Source organism: Ursus arctos, unplaced genomic scaffold (assembly GCF_023065955.2).
Source record: "Ursus arctos isolate Adak ecotype North America unplaced genomic scaffold, UrsArc2.0 scaffold_12, whole genome shotgun sequence".
NCBI classification, from domain to species: Eukaryota; Metazoa; Chordata; class Mammalia; order Carnivora; family Ursidae; genus Ursus; species Ursus arctos.
The window spans coordinates 5242780-5270758 of NW_026622786.1; the positions used below are offsets into that span (position 1 = coordinate 5242780).

The 27979-nt window shown below is 39.0% G+C and overlaps 1 pseudogene; it reads right to left on the minus strand.

The window, feature by feature from the left end:
* Positions 1-27979, minus strand: part of LOC125281743 (notch homolog 2 N-terminal-like protein A) — a 77801-nt pseudogene that overhangs the window by 32914 nt on the left and 16908 nt on the right.

The following is a 27979-nucleotide window of genomic DNA, read 5'->3' on the forward strand; positions in this document are numbered from 1 at the left end:
TCATGATCCTGGGATCGAGCCCACATTGGGCTCCTTACTCAGCAGGAAGCCTTCTTCTCCCTCTCCCACTGCCCCTGCTTGTGTTCCCTCTCTCGCTCTCTAGCTCTCTCTCTCTCTCTCTCTGTCAAATAAATAAATAAATAAAAATCTTTTTTTTAAAAAAACGCACATCTTGTGAATTTTACAAATCAAAACCTTACCCTCCCCCAACATTCTAGTGAACTTGAGTTACCCATGATTTTCAATCCCATTGGGATTTGGAATGTTTTATTTTTGAAAGCCTGAGACAAACAACTTGAAAGTGATTAATGACAGCCAAACTTAATTATATATTTACACCTCCCTCTCTCCCAAGGGAGAGAATAAAATGTCTTATCTCTCTGTAGCGAGAGGGCTTTATTAAGATCTGACAACAACTATTTAGGAACAATAATTGAGTTTTATGCAAGATTACACAGGTTTTCCTTGTCTGGCATCCCAGTCTAATCATAGACTGATAGAATACTTAGGCTCCTAAAAATAAAAAAAAAACAGTTGAGCTGGGTACAAAACTAACCTTTAAAAGTACTTATCCTCATCTGTCAATGTGATCTTATCAAGGATTTCTATAATTTCTATAAACAACCATTATATTTTAGCTGAATCAGTAGCATTATGCTCCTTAAGCAGATAGTCAGATACCTTCTACTTTAAAACATTTTCCACTAATACCCACCCCCAACCCCCTGTAAAAAGAATTTGGCTTCAACTTTCTTTTCCTAATCTACTAAGCAATCTCATGAACAAAAAGATAATCATATGCCCTGCATGTCTGATGTAATTTTTATAGACCTTCTAAGTGTTCTAATATCCATTTACCATTTTGGGAAAATAATATTTACTGAACAAGCTGAATTACCTTTTCTCTCCAAGGAAAAAAGCAAAGTTCGTGAAGATATACTTAAAGATCTGCTAAGTAGGTGTTATTTTTGCTTAACATTTTGCTTTACATCCTGTGGCATTGTAGGGATGACTGAGTTGGCCTCCCTGATATTTTTCTTGCTTTTCCTGTGTCCACTTATGTTGACACTGCCACTCCTAAAGATGCTAATATTGCTTTTACCGACACAGAGAAATACTCTCTTTTTACAAGTTTTGTTGTTCATATGGGTCTCCCAAAAGGACAGTCTTGCCCACTTTTTTCCTTACTTTCCTTTCTCAGAGGGCTTGTTTCCCTCACAAAGGGTTGGAAGACATCTGAGGGGCTTGCCCAGAACTATATCCATAAGCAACCTATCCCATCAACAATTAATAAGCATCCATGGAGAGATTTGGGGCAGCTCCGTTTTTGTTAACCACAAAGTGAATTCCCTCTTCCCTAGCAGTGCTTCTTCTAGAAATCAGGGGCAACTTTGTCTCTCTCACCTTGGTTGGAGAGTTTGAGACTAACGGCCCACAAATCCCTTTTCTCCCAAAAGTGACCCTTGGTGTCCTCTCCTGGGAAGTGCTCAGAGACTAGTCTCTCTTCCCACAGCAGACCACAAATATGTAGGCCAACAATTAGAACCTACTTGAAATTCCCTCTACGTAAGTCACCACGTTGAATTATGTCCAAATAGAACTAAAGTGCTTCTCGGTATAGTACTACCATCCTAGATGCTGTGTGAAGCAAATAAAATTCTCAGAGGAGAGGACAGTACCTTCTTATTTAAGACATAGATTAAAAAAAAACATGTGAATGAGGAAATCTGTCGAGCACCTTTTGGTTCAAGAAACGCATTGTTAAGCTCTAGCTACATACCAGGCACTATATTAAGCACTAACTATACAAAAACACATAAGACAAGGACCTCAAAATCCAGTAGGAGAAACAAACACATCCACAAATGATCATAATTTAATGGGTTAACTACCACAGAGAGCTGAATGATAGAATAAAGCAAGGATCTATGACAGCAGGTGCCAAAAAGAGACTGAAGATTTTGGTAGCCAGTTCTAACTCAATAGTTCCTCCCCTTTATTATCTCCAGCTGTGTTACCATTCGGAGAGAAGACTACATCACATGTTTTTGTTTTTTATTTTCCAGTTAGAAAAACTACATGAGCGGCTCATTATCAGTCACAAAAAACATTTCATTTCCAGTATTATCTTTATTCCAATCCAAACAACCTACGGTGAAACTTTACTGTCATCTGGGGCGCCTGGGTGGCTCAGCTGGTTAAGCGGCTGCTTTCAGCTCAGGTCATGAGCCCAGGGTCCTGGAATCGAGCCCCAGGTTGTGTCCCCCGGGTCCACTGCATCCCCTGAGTCCCCAAGACCCCACCTCGGGCTCCCTGCTGAGCCTGCCTCTCCCTTTCCCTCTGCCCCTCTTCCCCAGTTTGTGCTTTCTCTCTCATTCTCTCTCTCAGATAAATAAAAATCTTTAACTAAAAAACAACTCTACTGTCATCATAGCCTAAAATATTGTCACTTTGCTCAAGAGCATCTTCCCTGACTTGCAAGAATCCTCACTTATGACATTAAAGAACTTAGATCCTGGGACGCCAGGGTGGCTCAGTAGGTTAAGTGTCTGCCTTCAGCTCAGGTCATGATTTCAGGGTCCTGCTCAGCGGGGAGCTTGCTTCTCCCTCTGCCTGCTGCTCTCCCTCCTTGTGCGTGCAGGCTTGCACGCTCTCTCTCTCCGATAAGTAAATAAATAAATCTTTAAAAAAAAAAAAAGCACTTAGATCCTGGTGTCAGAATGGACTTGACTGGAACCAATATCATTATTATATTTATGTTATTCAATTAAATATCCAGAAAAGAAAGAAAAGCATGTTGCATAAACTCATTTAAAATGCTTATTAAGCAAGTACTGCTACCAAAGCAGAGAACAAGTATACCCTATGCAAGTGTTAAAGAAAAGTTATATGATCAATCTTATTTTCCATGATATAAGTACAAAGGATACACGTTTCTGTCAAAAATTTTCAATTGAGGGACACCTGGGTGGCTCTGTCAGTTAAGTGTCTGCCTTTGGCTCAGGTCATGCTTCTAGCATCCTTGGGACAGACTACCACTTGGGACTCCCTTCTGAGCTTCTCCCTCTGCCTGCCTCTCCCTCTGCTTGTGCACGTGTACTCTGACAAATAAATAAAATCTTTAAAAAAATTTTTTTTCCATTGAGCTAGAGCCAGAAGGAAAAAAATGTGGTCCACAGGACACAAAGAGGAGCTATTTATGAGATAATCTCACAGGCCTCCTCAAAGAAACAAAAAGTATAGCTAAACTAGGTGTTGGAGAAAAAGAAAAAAATGCTCTTAAGAACCAGCCTATACTCCCTAATCCTGTCCATACCCTTTGTCTTGTAAACCCATATAATGATATTTTCCACAGTGCCTGCTCCCCATCCCATCCCTACAGGTGCATCTGCATCTTTCTCACGGTCTCTTTTAGGAACTAGACTTTTTTAAACTAGAAACATAGTTTCATGTTGTAATATTCACTTATGCTAGGCAGAACTAAAGTTAGTATCTATTGTGGTGTGACTTAAAAACAAGATCGTAACTAACATGTTGAGGGGTGATTCTAAGAATGTACTCAATATACATTAACTAGCCACTCACTGAAAAGTCTTTTTCATAATGAAAAAGATAGTGATAAGATAATAAGAAGTTCTTGTTAACCATTTATCTGACATCTACATCCTTCCATCCTTATCCCCCACAAAGACTACAGCAGAAAAGTTAAAGATCCAGTAACATTTCACAGAAGTACTGAAAATAGAATTAGTAGAACCAAATCTTGTCCAGGGTTCCACTGAGGAAAAATAAAATGTATAAAAAGGAAAAAAACAAAGAAACAGAGAAAAGCTTACTTGCAGAATCCTGTGCCATTGTGGTAGGTAACACACACTCCTTCATTTACACAGGGCTCATAGCCATCCCGACACTGCAATGCTAAAAATAAAAACAAATGCACATTAGAAATAAGTCACTAATCAGACAGCAAAGAAATGTTACCCAATTCAGGTCAACATCCGTTCCCATATCCAACCTGATCTGGGTTTCCCTTTAGAGCTTTCATCAGGTTTTTTGGTTTGTTTGTTTTGTTTTGTATTTGTCCTTTGGCTTCTGGGGTCATAGAAGCATGGAAGCTCATCCTAGGAGTCTCTTCCTTCAATAACTACTTTACAATCTTGAATGATGCTCTTAATTCTCTGTGCCTCTAGCTTCCCAGCAATTGCATCCCTATCTTCTAACGATACTCAAGAAAACTAAAGCTCTTTTTTTAAAAATAATATTTTGTTATTATGTTAGTCACCATACAGTACATCCATAGTTTTTGGTGTAAAGTTCCATGATTCATTACTTGCGTGTAACACCCAGTGCACCATGCAATACGTGCCCTCCTTACTACCCATCACCAGCCTATCCCATTCCCCCACCACCCTGAAGCCCTCAGTTTGTTTCCCAGAGTCCATAGTCTCTCATGGTTCATTCCCCCTTCTGCCTACCCCCCCTTTCTTCTTCCCTTTCTTCTCCTACCGATCTTCCTACTTCTTATGTTCCATAGATGAGTGAAACCATATGATAATTGTCTTTCTCTGCTTTACTTATTTCACTTAGCATTATCTCCTCCAGTCCTGTCCATGTTGCATATTACTCAGCCATCAAAAAGTACGATTTCTCAACATTTGCTGCAACAAGAAAACTAAAGCTCTTAACAAACATGACATGCCATAAGCATCTTGAAATTTGAATACTTCAGATAAATAATATAAGGATTCCTCAGTGAATATTTAGGAAGACCTGGGTAAATACGAGGTGACCATGATACAAATGAATTACTTAAGCCTTCAAGTGAGGTTTCAGAACAGGCCACTTTAATAACTAATCAGAAACATCAACGATATTCATTGAACAAACTGTAATTGAGAGCCTAGTATATGCCTGGCACAATATTAGGATCCGGAGGAAAAGGAGAAATGGAATACATAAGAAATCAATACAGCATAACCTCTAGCCTTCAGGGATTCACACAAAGATGGGGGAGTAGACCATGAATACAGATTATTGTAGGGGGGGAGGGTGAAAGTAAAGAAAATAAAAAGCTAATTTTTTTTTTAAAGATTTTATTTATTTATTTGACAGAGACAGCCAGCGAGAGAGGGAACACAGCAGGGGAGTGGGAGAGGAAGAAGCAGGCTCACAGCGGAGGAGCCCGATGTGGGACTCGATCCCAGTACGCCGGGATCACGCCCTGAGCCGAAGGCAGACGCTTTAACGACTGCGCTACCCAGGCGCCCCTAAAAAGCTAATTTTATATATGCAGATAGAACAACAATTCTCAAATTCTGAAACTCCAGTCCTTTTACAAGGCAGTGAAAAGGCACCTCACACCATAATCCCTTCCAAAAACAGACTACTCAGAGATAAACAGCAATAGTAGAAATTTTCATGGATTTCAGCCACAAGAGGAGAAAGACTCCTAAAGTCTACCACTCACTTGCTGGATAACTTGATTATTTAGCTTTTAGAATTAGAATTTTCATTACCAAAATCCTTACCAAGAATCCTTACAACAACTGGAAAGGCAAGCCAGAAAGAAACCTAGTCAAACAACAAAAGCTAAAAATGAAGTTAATGAACTTTTTCTATAAGATTATTAAGATGTCCATCTGCTAGGACGGTTTATATACAAATACCTGAAAGCAAAATTGAGAAGTCTCCACCTGTGACTTTTCTCTAGCCATACCATTCTATGAATAAACTGCTCAATATCACAGGCTCTAGGCCTGACATTCTAGGGCATCAAAATCAGCTGCTTCACAGGGGAGCCCAGGCACAAGCTGGTCGCTAGAACAATTCCTCCATTAACAATTACTGCATAAGATGGGCACCTGGGTGGCTCAGTTGGTTAAGCCTCTGTCTTCGGCTCAGGTCATGATCCCAGAGTCCTGGGATCGAGTCCCGCATCGGGCTCCCTGCTCAGTGGAAAGCCTGCTTCTCCCTCTCCTACTGCTCCTCCCCCTGCTTGTGTCTCTCTTGTGCGTGTGTGTGTGTGTGTGTGTGTGTGTGTGCATGCTCTCTCTCTCTCTCTCTCAAATAAATAAAATCTTAAAAAAAAATGAAGTGCTTTCCTTAAAAAATAAAAGTACTGCATAAGAACCCGCTATTTGCCCAGTACCCATTACCAAGCGATGGAATCATTTGAGAACATGTTTACAGAAATCTCATCTCTTAAAATAAGATTTTTAAAATAGTAATAACCACTGCAGCTAACACATTGCGCTTACTAAATCCCAGATACTATTTTATGCATTTTACACAGACTAACTAATACAATGTTCCCTACAATGCTGTGAAGCAGTTAATTTCATTATCTGTGTTCCACAAAAAAGGCTAAGTGACCTGCTACTACCACACCAGTGGGTTAAAGAGCCAGAATTTGAACCTTAGGGAGTCTGGAACCTGCAAGAGAGTCTGTGCTCCTAACTACAGTGATACACTGTTTCCCACCATCTGACATTTTTCTTCTCAGATGGGCAGGATAGGCATTGTTATACCCATTTACTAGAAAGTGCAGGCCAAGGAGGTTAGGTGACCTCCTCATGGAACACCACACCACTAGCTGTGGCAGCGTTAGGCCTGAGACCCAGGTCTCTTGCTGAGTCCAGCCCCATCTCTGACAGCTGCTGGGATCACACAGTCACTAAGTTGCAGCCCGAACAGGCAGATTCAGGAAGAGGGTCATCTTGTTGTCCATATCCCACTTCCCTGTAGGGCTCAAATGCTCCCTCTTCCCACACCTTATGATAAGGCCAATGCAACAACTATAATTAAAACAGTTAATGTCAGGTTATTTCCTCCATACCAAAGTTCTCAAACTGCTTTTTTCATTCTCTTTAGACACTTTTATTAGTTTCAATGAGAACTTCCTGACTTTTTTCTACTTGCTTTCTTTTCCTCTAAATAAAAAAGAAAACCTGTCAGTAGGAAAGGAATGTCCTGCAGGCACAGAGCAAGTTAAGCTGCAGCTCTGTCCTCCCCCTGCAGGAATCCTGGCTCAGTGGAGTCCAGAAACCTGAAATCTTACCTCTACCACTAACTAGCTGTACTACTGTAAGTAAAGCACAACCTCATGGGGGCTCAATTTCCCTACCAGTAAACTAAACTGGGGAGAACTAAATGCTCTTGAAGGTCTCCTATGATCCAACAGTGACACCTCCCTCATTAAAAGCATGTGAAAGGCATGCCTGGTACCTGGAGAAATCTACGCAGAAAGACATGAAGAGCCTAGCCACCCATGACTCAGAAAGCCATGGGTGCAAAAAAATTACAGTCTGTTCCTATTAAGTGTCCTGGCAAATCATTACAGTGACAGGTTCAGAGAAATACAAACAACCCAAAGTCAATATGTGGCAACCCATCAAGCAAATAACTTTACAGCCTAGCCTCAGTGAACCAATCAAATTCAGTGACCAAAAAGGAGGTGGGCTTACAGAGCTAATAATTAATGCCATTTGGCTAATCTGTAGGATCATGCTACCTTGACCCTTTAACATTTACTAAGCCATGGTGCTCAAAGTGTGCATCAGAATCAACTGGAGGGCTTCCCAGACACCACCGCCAGAGTTTCTGATTGAGGAGGTCTAGAGGGGGCCTGGGCACTTGCATTCCTAACATGTTCCCAGGTGATGCTGATGCTACAAGTCTGAGAAACCATACTTTGAGAACAACTAAAGCATGAGTGCCCATGTTAAGGAATCCCCTAGGACTACAGAATCCACTAGAGGTCTTGTGTAATCTAGACAGCAATATACTGCCTGAATAGACAAAAGAAAAATAAAGTAAAATTTGAGACTTGTGACTTTGCTCAGGGGTATTTCTAAAGGAATACTGTAATTCTTTGCCATTCAAAGAGAAATTAAAACTTTGATAACTCAAAAAATTACAGTGAAACCAGAAAAGATCTCATTTTAAAATTCAATGTGCTCTTTTTCCAATGTAAAACATTTAAATTTAACAGTGAAATTGAAAGCACCTTTCTATATGTAGAGTAAAAAACGAAATGCTCAATCATATCCCATTTAGAGAACAGATGCTTAACTGATGTTTTAGTAGACTCAGAGAAATGAGTCACTCACAAAAGGAGTTTTCATCTTAAGCCACAGTGATCACTCAATAAACACTGTTGACTGGAATCAATCTCATATACTGTGTGTGTGTGTCTCCGTGTGCATGCCTCCCTCCCCCCAAAAAAGGGCAAAAGTCAAGAGAAGCAGGAGATTCCAGTTTCATCACTCCATCAACTTGGCAATGTGACACAAAATTTAGAGACCAATTTTAATTTTCACACATTTTCTGTGCAACATTTTAGGGAATGGGCTTCTAATATTCAGAACATACAGAAGGGGGAATGAAGCATGAGAGACTATGGACTCTGAGAAACAAACTGAGGGCTTCAGAGGGGAGGGGGGTGGGGGAATGGGATAGGCTGGTGATGGGTAGTAAGGAGGGCACGTATTGCATGGTGCACTGGGTGTTATACGCAACTAATGAATCATCGAACCTTACATCAAAAACCAGGGATGTACTGTATGGTGACTAACATATAATTAAAAAAAAAAAAAAGAACATATTTACAAAGCATCTACTCCATGAGGTGCAGACCCTAATGTCAGGGATTCCATACTTAACAGAATAAAGTTCCTGTCCCCATGAACCTTTTATTAGGGAAAGATAGATAATACATGAATAAATAAATAATGTCATTTTAGACAGTGCTAAGTGATAGATTCTGTTGGAAACAGAACCCAGATATGGGAGACAGAGTGATCACAACGGCTGGACATATAGAGACCTCCTTTAGATAGGATGAGTAGGAAAGGCCTCTCTCAGAAGGTACCTTTGAGCTAAGATTTAAATGAAGAAGAATCATGAAGATGCGGGAAAGAGCAATCCCAAACTGAAGAAAGAGCAAGTGCAGAGGCCTTAAGATGGGAATGAGACTGGTATTCCAAGTTCACATGCTTGGAGACTATTAAGCAAGGAGGGAAAGTAATAGGAGGAAGGCAGGGGTTGGACCCCGGCTTCTGGTCTAAGTGCAAGGGTAAGTACTGCTCAGCTTTAAGCAAGGAAAATGACACAATCAGATTTGTGTTTGAAAACAGTCACAATTGTAGGGGCGCCTGGGTGGTGCAGTCAGTTCAGCATCTGACTCTTGGTTTCAGCTCAGGTCTGATCTCAGGGTCTTGGGATCAAGCCCCACATCAGCCTCCAAACTCAGCATGCAGTCGGCTTGAGATTCTCTCTCCCTCTACCTCTGCTCCTCCCCACTGTGCTCGCTCTCTCTCTCTCTCACTGAAATAAATAAATCTTTGGGAAAGAAAGAAAAGAAAAGAAAGAAAAGAAAAGAAAAAAGAAAAGAAAAGAAAAGAAAAGAAAGAAAGAAGAAGGAAGGAAGGAAGGAAAATGGTCACATTTGTAAAATGTTCCAGTGAGTAAAGGGGCTTTTTTTCTTTTTTATATAAGCTTATTCAAGTCAGCCCTTTTTAAACTAAGTTGAAGACATCTATTTTCTCAGCTCCCCCAAAGTGGTAAGGATTTTATTCTAATCTCATCCAACCTCCCAGAAGCCCCACTTGCAAAGTGTTGGTACAGCACTCTCTAATCTGCATTGGCTTTCAGTTCTTAATTCTCAGAACTTACTCTCAGCTCGGCTTCAGAAGAACCAGCTGAGAGGTCTATACAGTACCTTCACATAATGGCACAGACGGCACTTTTTCCAGGGACAAGCCATTTCTTTTTCCAGTCTAAACCCTCAGGCTCACCTTCAAGATTACAGCCCACCTTACACTCCCGGGATCCTCCCACCATAATAAAATGCAGTCTCTTGCTGGCATGGATCACCACTGCACTTAGCTCCATGTCTACCCACATCTCAGCTTCCTTGGCTGCCACTTTCCCTCCACTATGGACACTCTATTCATTCGACTGAGGCCCAGCCCACCTCCCGCCTCACCCTCAGAGCCCCTGACTCTTAAGACATTCATAACTCACTCACAGTTTAGCACTTAATTCTATGCTGTCTTCTCTATTTTTCCATGTTTAAGTTCCTAGAGGATAGAAAACATTTCTTCTTTTCTGTATATTTGAGGCAATATAATTTCATGCACAGATGCTAAAATCAGGATCTGAGTTTGGATTCTAGCTCCTCCATTTACTATCTATATCTGTATCTCTTTCTCTTTTAGTTTCTTCACCTGTAAAATCATCTCTCAGAGCCCTGTAAGAACTAACTGAATTAATACACTTAAACAACCTCGAATGCCTGATACACAGTAAGAGCTCAAAAAAGCCTAGCTCACATAGTAGGTACTTAAATTCTTGGTAAGTTGAATGAATGCATGATAAATGCTATCATGATAAACTTGTTAAATGAATGCATGATAAACTTGTTAAATCAATCACACCCCAGTTTAAACAAACTGAGAAATCTGGAAAAATGGAAGAGCCCTAGGCAATTTAAGATGTAATATCAATAAGTGGAATAAATTCTTCCCAGCTGCCATCACTAACAGTCTAATGAAAGAAATACTGAACTACTACAACTACAAAAAAAAAAAAAAAATCAGAGGTCACCGCTTTTTAAAAAAAAGGTGTAGCACTGTAGGAATAAGAAGTGACACAGTAAAGGTAAAATAAACACTATATATGAGCAAAAATGCCTTTCAATTTTAATACAGTTCTATATTTGTTGAAGAACTTATTGTGAGCATGGCCCTCTACTAGGCATAGAATGGAAATCAAACAGAAGTAAAACAATTCCTATCCTTACAGTCCATACAGCATAATGGAGGGAAGTTAGGGACAGGGGCAAAGAGAATATGATTTACCCAAATGACTCTAAGATAAATATAAACAAAATAAAAATTGCTTTTATTAAATAACTTTAGCAGACCCTCTAAATGTCAATTTCAGGACCACCCCAGAAAGAACCTCTAAGAAAGACAACCCAGGGGCGCCTGGGTGACTCAATCGTTAAGCGTCTGACTTCGGTTCAGGGCGTGATCCCAAGGTCCTGGGATCGAGCCCCGCATCGGGCTCCTCTGCTGGGAGCCTGCTTTTTCTTCTCCCATGCCCCCTGCTTGTGTTCCCTCTCGCGCTGTCTGTCAAATAAATAAATAAAATCTGTAAAAAAAAAAAAAAAGAAAAAGGAAAAAAGAAATACAACCCAAACCCTTGTGCTTAGCACTGTGTAACTCAGTACAGACAAGGTCCTGGTATTTACTCAAGTTTATTGGCCTCATTTGTCTATAAATACTGCAAACAACAGAATAAGCTGTCATTGATTTTAACCAGTTCTAGCACCTCAGGAATAAGCCCATTTAGGGACTGGCCCAAGGTATCCTGATAGATTGGAATCATCCTTAAAATTTCATCCAGGCATTTGCCTAGGTTTTCTAGGGCTTTTCAGTATCATGCCAGCTATATACCACTGGTTTAAAAGCCTGCCTTTCTTTTAGGAATCTCTAACATGAGTAATTAAGTCTGCACCCCAGCCAGCTGTAATCTGAGCAGCCTTCAATGTGTTTCACTTGTTACATTAACATGTAATCGGTGTAAATTGGCATTACTTGTTGCTTTGTAGCCTCTTCAAATAAGCCTCTGTCTGTTGTCTATCTCACATGATTTTTTTTCCATATCCTGCTCTGTCAGTCTGCAGTGTGATATCTGTGTTCATATCCACTGCTCACTCAAAAGACGTTTTAATACCTTAAATGGGTTGGGTTCCTAAAATATGTGAAGAGAGGGCATACAGGGCCCTTTTAATTTTCTCTTCAACGTTTATGCAAATCTCGAGCAGCAGCATTTGAGAGAGAAGAAATCTGAGTTTATGCCCTAGGACCTTGGCTACAGCTGGCTGCTGTTGCTTCAGGCACATGGTGTTTGGAAGGGGCTCAGTAAAAACAACAAAGCAAGGTTTTCTAAAATGACTGCTTGCATTATTACCAAAAGTAAGAGAATTGAGGGCAGGCAGAAAGACATCAGGGATTTGCAATAATTCTCACAGCACCCTGTGATTTCAAACAACAAACTTCCACTAATTTTTTTACTCCATTTTTTGGGATCAAGCCATGAAAACTAATAAACAAGTGCAGAAGCTTCAAATCCCAAGTGGTATATTTAAATAAAAACAAAGTAGAGAAACATCTGCCTTCCTCCTTGAAATTCCTCTTGATTAAAAGGCAAATGAATGCAACAAGGGAGATGCCAATTTTATTTTCCTGACAGTGTTACAAGGATTTCTCTGTCCTTTACAGATATCATCTAATAGAAAATGTATTTCCCACTTAAGAGATGCTGATATCAGACCCATAGAGATTAAGGCATAGGCTACAGAGTTCATAGCAAAATATTACTACTTTTCAACAACAGGTATATCTTGACTAAAGAAAATATAACCAACAAAAACTGAAGTTATAAATAACATAAGGGTGTTTTCGACATTATTAGAATTTTTGTTTTATAAAGATATTTGTCCTACTGAGTTGATGAGTCTAGAATAATCTTTGATTTAAAAAGTTACGATTTTGTCCTATTTTATACTACTGGATTTATTTATTGCAAAGAGCAAAATTCATCAATATTTGCTGTGCTCTACTGACATATACTATACACTGTGTTATTTCCTTCATTTTTCTGTCTTCTTAAAGACTGCAGAAAATTTTTAATTTGAGTTAAATAAAATGGAAAAATATAAAAACATATTTATAAATCAGATGTGGTAAATTTGTTAATAATCACCTCTACACATACATACATTCTTTCATTTGGAAAATACTTCCCCTCCCTTTCTTATCCATCTCGCTTACTCCCACCTACATTGCAAATCATAGAAAAAAACATTACCTTCCTTAAGAAGCCCTCAGACACCCTCCAATCTGATTTAGATGTTCCTCCTCTGTACTCCCATTACTTCCTAGGCAGATTTAATAAAGTGCTGGCTCACCTGTCTCTCTCCCCTACCTCTGTGTAAATTCTCTAAAGACCGTGATCATAATTGGCTCATCTTTGTATACCCAGGACCTAGCACAGTGCCTGGACCATAGCAGGTATAGTCAATACTCATAAGATATTCACTGAACTATCTTTAACACAAAACCTTTTGACAAAGTCAACAACCACTTTATGTGTTCAGAATTTTCTAAGGCTTCAATTTTAATAAGCATAGTGATACCCAAATGTGACTGTGTCTAATAATTCTGATTTCATTTTGTATAAGCAGGAGAAAAGTAAAATAAGAAGGAAAAAATGGTGCAAATTTCCTGGCCTTTAACAAGGATGAGAAGTTGAGAAAGTGGAACTATACTTTTCTAATCTTCATAAAACTGAAACATATTTGGAAATTCCTGCCTTAAAATTTGCATAAAGATAATACATACTCCCCTACTCTTCCCCATGAATCTTAAGCCATGTCTATTGTAGTTAAGAATTGATTTAAATGGGATGAACAGAAACCAAAATAATTTACATCTAAACGGCAAATGCAGAAAACACAGTAAGAAAAATTTCAAGTGAATGGTAAGCTAAAATCATGTTTTCATTATATAGTACCATTTTCCCCATGAGTAGATGCACTGATACACATCCATAGAAAGCTAAGCACCGATCTGATCCAAAGTAGCCCCGATGTATTTCTTTTCTATTAAGTATCTAACACTTTGTAAAATGACACTGACCAAAACAATTACAGGATTTTTATATCCAAAAGGTTCAAGATCTCGGTGTAATAAAACCCAAGACGGAAGAAGCTATATTGGATTTAGAAGTTAAATTATCCTCTATGAAAAGGGAAGAAGCTATACCGAATCTAGAAGTTAAATTATTCTCTATGAAGAAGTTCATTTCTCTCTATATAGTGGTCAAAAAAGGCCAATCTGAGGTGATATCCTATTGTCCTCTACCTTCTATCATCTCCTCTATGATCTATCTGTTCTGTTATCAGAAACAAATTCAGCCTGTCCCCAATTTCCTGTGCTTTTAGTAAACGCTCCCTTTTTAAAGCTTTTTAAAGACAATTTTGTTAAGTACAGCTTCATTTTTTTTAAAAGCTCTTGATTTTAAATACATGCTTTTAAGTACCCTTGCTGGAAAAGAATTTTATAAATATATATAATCTTCTTGCTACCCACCCAAAATAAACAAAGTGTTCTTTTAGCTTAAATTGTTCAGGAAACTTTTAAAATGGAGTAGACAATTTCTATTATTTATCTAGAGGTAGACTCCAAAAAGAAAGAATAAGGGACAAAATTATGTTAAAAATAAAAATGGAAAAACCTAAGATTGTTACATTATATAAAATCAAGGAATTAAGGAGGGCACATAATGTAATGCGCCCTGGGTGTTATGCGCAACTGATGAATCACTGAACTCCACCTCTGAAATTAACAATATATGTTAATTACTTGAATTTAAATAAAATCAAATTTTAAAAAAATCATAAATAAAAAAATAAAATCAAGGAGACTTCCCAAAACCAAATGGGGAAAAATCCAGAGAACAGCCCCAGATTTCCTCATGAGTATCCTTCCCCACGGCCTTTTTTAAAAACTTTCATTGTAGCAATTAAGGCTAATCCCAAGAATGAGGTCACCAGAAAACCATAAAGTGTCATTGTATGACAAAAAATCTGAGTCCAGCATAAAGCACCATTCCATTCTAGCTAACTGTTCTGAAGCCAGGGCTTGCAAAAACTAAGGTCCTAACACTTGGGTTATTTCTGTATTATGTGGGTGACAGAGGTTCTACACCTTCAGCCAAAACCAAACCCTATTCACCTGTGGGCAATATTCAATACAAAACTCACATCACTGAGAACTGTTTGGCTTTTTTTAATTAATTTATTTAGTTTTTATTGTGTTCCACTGACAATTGTTTCAACTCAAGCGCTCAAAAGGCCCTAAACCCTGGGCTCGTACCCAGAATATTCCAGATAAGCACAGAAACAAGTATTGTGAGTAAAATGTCTCAATCTGGAGATGGTAAATGCATATTGTTTCCATTTCCAGAGAACATGTCTGGGACAACAACCCTGGAATAGAAGAAGGTAAACACTAGGAAAATATCAAATTTTTATTAACTACTGAGGGAAGAAAACACGTACTATAGCTCCAAACTTTAATTTTTATTTAGTTTTGTTTTCAATTGCTCCCTTCTTCTCAATTATCTCTTCAAACACACATCAATGCCAATTCACACCAACAGAACTTGGGTCCCAGGGTCAACAGAAAAAGGTAGTAATAACATACACTTAAAGATATTTGATGAAGAGCTGATAATTTCAATGTTTAATCAAGCCTCTTTAAAATTCCTCTCCTGACTCACAAACCTTTCGACTACTCATATTCTTTCTTTACTGTGAATGTAGGTAAGAATTTATCTCTAAGCCTACCTAGATTTCTATGGAATTGTAACAGTCATTTTAACAAAAACAGCCCCACACACTGACAGCCACAACCTGATTTGCAAATGGGCACAGCCTTTCTTGCTCATCCAGTTCTTGCTGGATGAGCAAAGAAAGGCAGCAAAGACAGAAAATTTTGCTTCCTTTAATACAGGACCATATCAGAACTTGAGCATTCCATGTTTGTGTTTTTTAAAACGGGAAGGAAATCTACGTTTCTCCATTTGCAGCAGCACCTGATTTGGCAAACCCAAGATTTATGTTGCCTTCAACGAAAGTTTTCTTCATTCTAGAGAGGCCAAGAGACTTCTCTTGTTTCAGCTTCAGTCCAGAGTTCTCAGAAAGAGCTACAAAAATAATCTAAACCTCAATATATTAAATTAAAATGGGGGGGGGTAAATCCTATAAGGGGTATTGGCTTTCTGGAGCCTGGTCTTCCCCAACTACCATAAATGAGTCATAAATTCCTAGAGGAATTAAAAAAAAAAGAAAGAAAAAAAGCAGATGCCCTAACCTACCACCCCTTTCATCTCCCTTGCTGCCACTCCTCCTGCCTGGCAGCCCAAGGGGGTCCAGCAAAAGACAGATTTGGGACTCAGCAATACCTATAACCACGTCTGTCCTACCTAAGTTCAACCCAGCTATGTAATGCTAGGCATATGGTAAATGTTTGGAAAATGTTTTTAAAGCCAAACTGTTGAAAGATCTGGCCAGTTTTCTATCTCCCTAAACAAGTCCCTAATTTCCCACAAAAGAAGACAAAAATAAAATCTGCAAAATGATAGTTTACTCTAGCTTTCTAAGGTCACAAAGACCTGGCAGAGGAGATATTTTCATCTCTTTTGTTTATCACTCTTAAAATACTCTCCTCAGTAAAAATTCATTCCACTTTAGGGACATGGGAGTGATATTCATATAGAACAAGAGGGATTTAGAAAGGGAGTTTTACCAGTTACACCACTCCAGGCCCAGTGCGAATGTCCTTCCCACCATCACCTCTTCACATTAACAGGATTAAGTCCTTTGGAAAACCAGTATTAAAGCAAGTAACCCTGAGTTCAAGCAAAGGGACAAAGGATTTAGCTAATGCGGTTATTAGCGTAGTGCTGGTGATTAAATAACATTTCTCCTCTTCCCCACCAAAGCACACATTACCTCATCGAAAATACGAAAACCAAGGCATTGTAATCACTTTGGCTATAAGCCTAAATAGAAGTTACCATGGAAAGTCTCAAATACTTTAAGTTTTATATTAAAAATGTCAAGTGAATCAAGTATCCTCCTCCTCATGTGATCTGGATTTTTGAGTTAAATAGAACAAGTTTATAAATTTGCACACAGTGGGCTTCTGTATGTGCTCTTCCAACTCCACTGAAAATACCCCCAAATCAGCAACCTTCCTACAATACAATACCTTAACCTTAAGGAGTAATTCTAATGATGTGGATTCAGAAAGTAGCCGGTCACATCCGAGGTTAGTTGGCTGGTCGGTGTCCTTCCAGTAAAATGAGAGTAACAAACACCTGCTGTACCTAAAGATGGAGTTGGTATTGACTTGGCAACACATGCTTAGGATTAACATCTCAGCATCTAGTGGGCAGGGATTTCTAGCTGATTTCCAGCTATGTTCCCCCACCCAAACCTACAAGTATTCTAAGACCAATGTGAACACTGGCCAAACAAATCAGAACCTTAGCTCCCAAAACTCTTGCTTTCTCACCCCTGAGAAGTCTGACCAAAGGCAATGCTACAATAAAAATACCCTCATAGTTTACAAAACATTTTCATACAAATGATTTCATTTGATCCCCACAACAACCCTTTAAGGCATGCAAATTGCTATTAGCACCATTTACAGAAGAGGAAACTGCAACTCAAAGAAATAAGGAACTTGCCCAAAGTCATTCAAGATGGCCAAACCTGTACCAGAACACAAGCTTTTATCTACCAGTCCAGCATCCTTCCACTCACTACATCTGTTGAAATGCAGTCAAAAAACCTGATGTCCACCCAAACCTGCGAACCTCATTAACAGAATATTCTCATGCAGATAAGCACCCACATACCAGCTATGTACATAAAACACATTTATGCCAAAGACCAGCTAATGGCCACATGCTTGTCAAAAACCAAAACAAGACAGAGTTCCTAGGATAAGAGGGGCCACCAACGCTGTATTTCAGAACCACTCTTCATGCACATGCCCTAACAAGGACATTCATTAGTATCACTCCTACCTCCACAACAAAAGAACCCCACTTTTGAAAACTTGCCAACTCTAGGATTCAATATACTGCTATGTATTATTTCTCAGGAAAAACACAAAAACAAACTACCCTATGAGGTAAAAGAATGGGTGGAATTGTACAGAGTTCTTCCTTTGCAAAATTATAATTAGATACCATTTCTTCTCAATTCAGTGTAGCATCAAGAAGCAAAAGGAAATTCCGAATCAGATCATAAGAATGATCACATCTTATGTTGACAAGATTTTACTCTTAAGAAAGTGACCCTATTAAAAGTAGGCAACCCATCATAATTTGATCAAGCTACCCATCATTCAACTGATCGGAAATAAATTCCTCCAAAGAACACATCTGCAGTTAACTTAGTGAAAACTGAACCTCTAAACAGAAAAAGTGCGGCCTGCTAGTCAGAGAAGGCATGTAATAACTAATGTGGTAAACCAAGAATGCCATAAGACACAGAATATTGTCTTCATCTGGTCTGCTTCTCTCCTAATTAAAGGAAATCAACTGAGACGGAAAAAAAGACAAAAACTCACCTTCCCAAACCAAGGAATACAGTATCCAGACACATACCCTTAATCATTTTGGATCCCGTTTCAGGAAACCTCAAACATCTCACAGCACTATTTTTCGACAAGTCTCAGAACACCACACTCTTGTCTTCCAAAGTCAAAAGGATAAATTTCATCATTACAGTTTGGTATAATGTTCCAGAAAATACCACCCTATTTTATGTCCATACCACTAAAAAACTTAGAAAAATAATGACATGTTAAAATAGATTACTTTTCTGTATCTCTCACAACATTTTTTTAAAGGACATCTGACACCATATACGAACCCTGGTCTATGAATTGGTAGATTAATTTGAAATAAAACTTTAAAATACAATTGGTCTATAATAAATAATATACTTTCCACAAATAAATATTCCATCAAAATTCAGAAAATCAAATGATATAAATCTAAGGAGAAAATGGAGTTTTGAAAAGTGTCGGGCAAAAAGAAAACCAGCTATAATTGAGAAAGAAAGGAAATGGGCAACTTCTTTTTTTGCACATAAGCCCCATTTATGAAACAAGAGCTGTCTTTGCTCAGCTGGAGGAAAACCACAGGACTTGGAATAACTCACTTAATGTACTGTCCCTCCTTATGTGAAAATGACACTGTTGACTCACCCTCAGTAGGACATGTGCTTGGTTTAACTCGTTTTTCCAGTAACAGTAACTAAGCAAGCTGCTCTAATATTCTAATGATTTGCATCCTCACAACTGAAAAAATATTTGGAAATATCTATATATATAGAATACATGTCCCTGAGTTTGTCTGGCTCTGCTGTGTAGCCAAAATGAGTTTTATTCCTCTCTAATTTGCTCTGCACTCTCTCCACAAATGATGACCAGTGTTATTCCTTTTTACTTCATTACGAAAATGAAATTTCTTCTAATTACCAAAATAATCTTTCAGTGCATTTACTCAGTATATCTTTGTCTTAACTAATCCCCACAGTCCTGGGCTTCCAAAGTCTGAAATGAAATGAACGAATTTATTTTCTTTACTTCTGATTACAAGTCCTGCTCAACTTTGGGTGATACTGTAGAAGGCCTACAACAATTCAACAACCATTGTGTGTTACCAATACATTTACCAGCAGCTCCACAGCAAAGTGTGGTATACTGTCCATTGTACCGCTGTCATTTCTAGTTTGCTCTCCAGTTAAGACTGAAGGAATTTTTTTAAAAATCAGCAAACATTTGCCAAGCCCTAATACGGAGTATGAGGTTAATCAGTATAATGGTGGGAGGGAAGTCTTAATGACATCAAACAAGGGTTTTGTACCAACACAGACCAAGAAAGGGAAAGTTGTAGGGTACCTAGCTGGCTCCATCCATGGAATATGAGATTCTTCATCTCCAAGTCGTGAGTTCAAGGCCCACGCTGGGAATAAGAGTTTACTTTAAAAAACAAAAACAAAAAAATTTTAACTGGAAGAAAAGGGGGGTTGTTCATTTTCCTTAGATCAAAACCAGCATTCTTTCTCAAGGATTCAACTTAATTCATGTACATCCTCCATTCTCACATAATCCACCCTGGAAAGAAAGCCTTTTTTTTTTTTTAATTCAATTAGCCAACTTATAATACATCATTAGTTTCAGATGCAGTGTTCAATAATTTATCAGTTGCATAGGACACCCAGTGCTCATCACGTCACATGCCCTCCTTAATGTCCATCACCCAAAGATAGCATTTTAATTCAAAACTTACATTCAAAAACTATTTTGTAGAGGGACATTAGAAATATTGAGAGTAAAAAATCTATTTAATGAAAGTACCAACAGCTTTGACATTAAACTCTTCAATTTTCATTCTGGACCAGTGGTCTGCAAAATGAGATGTGTATATCCCAGAAGTAGAGGGGTGCACGACGATCCCATGGGGCACAAGAAGCACTTTAAGACTGTCTAAATATTTACAGTCTAAAAAACACATAACTAAGCTTTACTAAGAGTTAACATACGCATGTATGGTTTAATAGTTGTACATGTATATAATTCGAAAATATTTATTTACCTAGTTGGAGGAGGGGGTCCATGCTCAAAAAAACTCTTTCTCTTGGGGCATACATTTTATTAAAAGTTTGGAGGTTCTTACTTTACCCCTACATTTCATGAAATAGGACACACATAGCCCTGCGGGTACACAGCATTTGAGGGAAAAAGCAAACAAACTGGAGAAAATGCAAAGATAAACCTGGTACATGTTCCTGGTGCCTCTATTTCATTCCCTGTAGGGTAAGTGACAGTCACTCCTTCCTGTGACCAGGTGCTTTGGAAGACAACACTGGTGAACATGTCTTAGAATGAAAGGGGCCACAGAATGATAACCTAGGAACCCTGCCCGCTCCCTATCATCTAGCCATCTGACTGAAGGCCAAGCACCTCACTCCTCCAGGCCTTTTAGGCTCCTTCTCTCTTGAATTTTATGATACACAGTTAAGATTTTCATCTCATCCCTACCTACTTCTACCTGTCATTTTTTTTAAGAAGAATGTATTAGCCTCTCCTCCCCACCAATCTCCATCCCTGCCGCCCTCCTGATGAGGCCTTGACTTTGCACATCCTCAGCTTCCATGGACCATTGCTATGATACACAAAGGGCACTTGCTGGAAGGGTCTGTAAGCATTCTCAAGTTATTTCCAAGTGTCTCCCATTACTCTTGGACAGACCGTTAAGCCCCTTGATATAAAGTGTTGGGGCAGCATTCTCTAGAACGACCGACATATATCACCACCTGATCATGCTGACAATCCACAGCCCTGCCCCTGATACAAACCAGCAATGCACTGATTAAAGGGTTAAAGTATTAGGTACCTAAATTGCCACATAATGAAGGTATATATTCTAGAAAAAAAAGAAAGAAAAGAAAAGAAAAGAAAAGAAAAAAGAAAAGAAAAGAAAAGAAAGAGAAGAGAGAAAAGAAAAGAAAAGAAAAGAAAAGAAAAGAAAAGAAAAGAGAAAAGAAAAGAAACAAAGCGAAGCTGAAACCATGCCTAGGTAAGCCAGGCTATGAGAAAAATAGCCCTGAATTCGACAAGAACAAAATGAAGAACTGGGGACAGCATAGAGAAGTGTTAACTCATGCTGGTAGGACGCCCCCTCTCACTCCAAACCGCCGAATTCATGTCCCAGCCACGGCCATGCCAAAATTATTAGTAATTACATGAGTTAACATATGAAACACGCTTAGAGCCTGGTACTGTTAGTTAATATCATCATCCTCATTCTACCAAGTATACAACTAACAGGAGAAATGTTACATCTTCATCTGCACGCTTTGGGGGTTTCATGGCAGAATTTTCACCTATTCAGAACAGATGGACATTCAACTTCCCTTTTCAAGTTTTGTCAGCATCTCTAAAGTTTCCGTGGCATATTTCCATCATGTGAAAAGATAAGACTCAATTCCCAGGCAATATAGTGCCCTTTTAAGGAAGCGGCATCATGTGAGAAAGGAAGCAGTGAATCAGGGGCTAAAACTCAAATACCTTGTCTTGGTACTGCCACTGACTACTCTGTGCCCTTGAAAAATTACTTATTTTTCTAAGGCTTAAATTTTCTAATCTTTTTTTTTAAATGATGACCTATGGTCCCACAGCAGTAGTTTGCAAACATTTTTTACTGTGATCTACAGTAAGAAATGTATTTTAAGTCAGAACTCAATATTCACACATATACATACTCAGAAAAAATTTCAAAAAGCAATGCTTAACCTATGTGGTATTTTCTATTCAGTTCCAACCCCCACCCCCGCCCCGGTGCTGCCTGAGACCTACACCAAATCGGTTTCATGACCCACTAGCGGTCACAATCTGCAGTTTAAAAACCCTGGACTACAGCATGGTAGTAAAGAGTATGGCCTTGCAATTAGACAGACCTAGCTCCACCTATAACTACAATGTTTCTAACACAGAACAAGCACTCAATAAAAAGTGGTGGTGATGATTAGTAATATCAATGTCATTATTACTAAATTCAAAGATTCCAAAAGAAAGTAAAATAAGTAGAAGGGAGCTAAGAAAAGGAACAGGCTCACCTGCAAGCATCAATGAGCAGCAGGACTGATATCAAGTTAATTCCAACCTATGCTCATGGAAGTTCCACAAACAAAGGGATTTTTGTGTGCTTTCTTCACAGTATCCCCCAACAACTATAACAGTGGCTGACACATGGCGGACACTCACGTACTTGTTGGATGAATTAATTAATACATCTGGAAGCTCACCTCTGTGCACTGGAAGAGCTGTGAAAAGATCCCAGCCAAGCTTGCATAGCTCTCTTTGCCCCAAAACTCAAACACCTGATGTTGCTCTAAGCCAATGGTTCTCAAAGTATAATTTCCAAAACAGCAGCAGCAGCATCTGGGAACTTGTCAGAAATGCAAATTATCAGGTCCCACTGAAGGCCTACAGAATCAGAAACTCGAGGGGTGGGCCCTGGGCCCAGGAATCTGTGTTCTCATAAACCTTCCAAATGCCCACTCAAGTTTGAAAACCATTACTCCAAACTGTGATGACTTGGAACCTTATAGCAATCCCAGAGAGCTACATGTGCAACCAAAAGGACTCCTGCAAAGTTCATTAGTCATAGGAACTAGTTACTCATCTAGTTCAACCAGGACTCTTTAGAGCCAGCTACAATCTCCAAGGAAATCCCCTAGAATGGCTTCTTCTCTTTTGCTTCTCCTCAGCTCACCACTAGGAGCCTAAACTAGACAACCAAAACAAAACAAAACGAAAACCTCTGAAACGATTACTTTAACATTCAGCACAAGGCCTAACTCTTAGAAGGAATACAAAACCTACTCCCTAAATGTTCTCTTACCTAAGTACATTCCCTGGGCTTACTGTGCCCCATTCCGAGACTTCTGGACCACAGGCTTGGGGTGATTTCTGAAAAATCTACATTCGTTCTCAAAAGGTAAAAGTAGGTCTCACAGCCAGTCTGCACACAGCAACTCTGGCACTGAAGTTGTACGATACTGTTGTACCAATACTCATCTTGCATTTGGCCAATTGCCGAAATCAATGAGCACTAGTTAAGCATCCATTTTGTGTACAAACACATGCTTCAGAAAGAAGTTAATCAAATACTAGAACCCCAAAATTAAAGTTTATAATGTGTTAAGAAATCAAAGAACACATTTGTATCACTAGATTGAGTCTGTTCCTTCAGAAAGTCATGGAAAAGCACATTAATTTCTATAAAACCTTAATTTTCCAAAAGGTAACTTAGTCAGAAGCCGTGCAGTGCCATCAGACTCTAGTTAGAAATAATAAGATCTGGAGATAACACAATGATATTTTATCAAAAGGCTGGAAAATATAACTATCTTCTCTCCACTCTGGAAAGGGCTGCTAACATACCTTCCAAAAGGCAAGCAAATACCTTTTAAAAACTGAAAGATTCCATATTTCTGCCAATAAAATAATGATCCAGTTATACGCCAAGGAAGAGAATAAAGACCTGGCTTTGATTCTCCAGCCAGTCCTGGGACTTGACAGCGTGACTTTTGAATAGGTCTCAGAGGGTCTCTCTTGCAGTCTCCAGAAATGAACACATAGTCTTATAAAAGATACAGTGCACTTGAAAGTGCTTTGAAAACTATTACATATTATCTTCTCAACATGCAAATTTATTCCTGTGAACCGATTCCTCCCCTCCCACTCACAGTGACCAAAATGACTTATATTAGAAAGAGCTCAGAAGTGGTTTGACAGCAGTTCTAACAAAAATGTAAACTAGAAAAGATACTGAATACCTTTGGACACATAAAGCAGCATGAAACCAGAGACATGAAGGCTTTCAAATGACAAAGAAATGGATTAGAAAAATAACCCAGACACATTGGCCCTTCATGGTTTTGGCAAAAATTTGAGCTAGAAAGACATGATATTTAAGTAGGAAAATGAATGGCAAGCAAGAAATAACGTGAGATATTTCAAAACCAAACAAAACGAAATGTATAAAGAGAAGTTTGGGAACAAAGGCTTAGGGAGAGCTATGTTTTTGTCAGGTCTGACTTACCCTTTACTATGGGTACACTGTCTTTTCATGTGGCCCCAAAGAAATAGTCGAGCCATTATTATTGTTGATAATAATGAGCAGATGCTGATGGGACGATTGCACATCAACAGTTCTCAGACTCAGGTCTTGTGTAATTGGGTGTGTCGATCTATGTCACTCCACAATGGTTATTAAACTCATTACAACTTCCCTAAATCTTTTTGCTAGACCTGAGCAACATTTGGATAGCTATTCTCCGCCAACTGAGAATGGGCACTATTATAAAAAAATTCTTTTTTTTTTTTTTTAGATAGAGACAGCCAGCGAGAGAGGGAACACAAGCAAGGGGAGTGGAAGAGGAAGAAGCAGGCTCATAGCTGAGGAGCCTGATGTGGAGCTTGATCCCATAACGTCGGGATCACGCCCTGAGCCAAAGGCAGACGCTTAACGACTGCGCCACCCAGGCGCCCCTAAAAAACATTCTTTTAACAGTTCCAAGGTCTATTCCTCCTCCCGAAAGACACACACACACACACACACACACACACACACACACACACACACAAATTAGGGACGTTTGTTTAATTCAAATTCCAAGTTATCAAATTCGAAATTTAACACTTTACCAAAACCATGAATATTCTTTTACTTGAGTGAATGTTATAAGTCTGTTCATTTCAACCCGTCATGAAGAAAAACTGTAATCAATTCCCAACTTTCTAAGAACAAATTATATTTATTTTGAATAAGCTATGTACCTCAGGAGCAACACTGCTATCCCTGTGCTAGTAAAGCTCTCCTCAGGGTGATAGAGACTGGGGAATCCCAGGTCTCAAAGACTTCCTAGTGAGGAAGGGTGCATGGCCCTGGTGTGGCTGGATGACAGTTGCCTTCAGCAAGGAAGCTATCAGCTGACCACAGGGCACAGCCAAATGTCCAGCTGGATTGCTGGAGGGGTCACAATGGTCCACTTGACATTTTGCTGATATTGAGGTATCAAACCTTCAACCAGTTGGCCACTGGGTGGAAAGCTTTCCTACGCTGTTCCCCTTGAAAGAACACTTGTTGAGATAGCTCCCTCGAATGAAAAGCACAACTTGTGAAATGGATTCTGTGGAAAGACAAGCATACTTTCATATACTGACAGGTGTAAACAAGGCAGAGACGCCTATAAATCATTAACCTTGGAATTAATAAGCTAAACTGAAGTACAATATGAGAGCTTGATCATTTTTCTTTCCTTCCCTATGAACATTTGGCAGACTTAAAATTTTAGCCACCAGGCACTTTGTTCCCTGAAATGTATCAGTTACATTTCCCACAGAAGCTAACTCCGCATTTCCTCGCGGGTGTGTGTGTAAAACTACCATAACAAAACATTCTCTATTTCCTCATTTTGGTTAAAAGGAAAGAAGAAAAGCTAAAGTGCACTTACATAAGTGACAGTGCAATACTGACATGCCTATCTGCATTCACAATTTATATTCTGCTTAAGTTAAGCAGAGAACTGCCAGGGGCTATGAAATAAAATTACATCGAGGAGAAGCCCATGCTGCACGCTCTTGAGAGATTTTAGAGAAACTGTAAGGAACAGGAAAGTCACTTCAGGCCACTCAGGAAGAACTAAGGCTTGAGACATTAAAAACAGCTGAGAAAAATACTAAGAAATAGACCCCAGAGCACATAAAATGCGTGTAAACGAACATGACATTACAGACCCACTGGCAGAACACATGGAAAGCTGTGATGGACTAAGCTGAGTCAGCCACACTCTCCTGCCTATTTCACTTTGGATCAACATCCTGTCCAGGTAACAGTGGTAAGAGTAACAACTGGGGACACAGAATAGCTTTAGGAAAAGCTAACCGATCATCTGGGGAAAGAATCCTCAACTTCTGCTTTACTGCAGTCATGCTCTGCCACGGCTAATCAAACAGAAAGGAAGAGAATCCTTTCCTATCTTGGGGCACAGAATTCAGATTTAGGTACATTATGCAGGAAGCAGTGTGGTATAATGAAGCAAGAACTGCCCTAGAAATCAGGACCTGAGTTCGAACCCCAGCTTTGCTCTATACTCACCATGTGATCTAGAGGAATTCCTTTGAGCTATTTGAGACTTAACTATTCTCACGTGTAAAACTAAAGTAATGTCACCAGCCCTCCCTCCTTAGAAGACTTTATTTGTGGCTCAAATGGGATCATGTTTACAAAAGTGACTATACACCAGAAAGCACTATTTAATGTAAAACTTCCAATCCGAAATTCTGTGAAACAGGAAATCCTCACCATCAAGCCCAGAAATGACAAACTTTTACATGATTCAAATTTGCTCACCTACACCTGTGTTATGAGACCAGCACAAATGGGAGTGGGATGTGTGTTGGACTGGTCTAAGTTCAACATTTTTTTTTAAATATCCCTACTGCTCACCCAGTGTCTCGACAATGCTCAGGAATTATAAGCAAGAGTGATAATCTCCTCAACCTCCCCTAGCCTTCTCTGGCACAGAAATCCAACACAGGCCACTTCACATGCCTGATTAGATAAGCTTTCCCAATGCTGAAAACCAACTGCTTCTAACATTTCAAACCTGATTTCCATTAAGACTCAGAGTAGAAAGATGGAAACAAAAAAGCCAACCAACTAGATCTTCCTTATTAAAAAAGTTCTCTGGCTTTAACTTGAAATACTAAATAATTTTTTCTATGAATCAACTGTTTCTGAAGGGACAGGTGCAAGATGCTGCAAACTTGAGTTGACAAAATGTTAGAAACAGAAAGGCTTTTAATTCACATGAAGTTAATTTACAAATTTGAAATTACTAGACAATAGAGCTTTAGTCTGCTCTTCAGGTGATCCATAATTTTGTCTTGGCAATGAAGCAGAGTCTAAAGGGAATCCTTGGAAGAAACTGAAACAAGAAGGGTCAGAGACAAGTACTTCCAGACCATATCTTCCAAAGAGGGGAATTACCACGAGGCTAATGAAGTTTTAAACTTGAGTGTCTGTTTTGTGCCTAGAACCATGCAATTAAACATGTTGTTTCTAATATCTCTGCAAATAATCCTGCAAATTAGGTATTACTATTATCCCTGCTACATAAATAAGGGAACCGAGACTTAGAGAAGTTAAGTGGCTTGCACAATATTCTTAACTAAGAATCAGAGCCACGTCTAGGTGGTTCCCAAACTCACCAGCCATGCTAAAGCAAAAATCAAAAAGTAGTAGGAAAGGGTACCTAAAATCAATCCAAGAGAGAATTAAAAACAAACAATCAACCTACACTGTCATTTATCTCTTTCATTTCCGTAATATCTCTGAGCATTCTCCCCTTCACCATTCAAAGGGCAGCTAACACAACTAAACCTTGAGCAGAGTCCAGTATGTTTGAAAGGACCCACATGTGTGAGGATGCATGTGTAGGGCTCTATTTTAAAACAGACAGGATTATCTGGAATTATCTGTTGGTGTCCGACACATTCTCTCATCTATTAGTACAGACGACTATTGACTATGAGTAACAAAGGAGATAATAATATGGAAAAAGATCGCAGAAAAGAGTGTGCTTTTTCTATAATGATATATGTAGAAATGCTGCACTTCCCAGGTCAAAATAAGTTAGTACTGGGTAGTTTCAGTAATTGGCTACGTCCATTGTTCATATGCTGAGGAATTCCAATTGTTTTATGTGGTTTCTTACATCCCTTTCAAAATTAAATAAGAATACACGTGCATG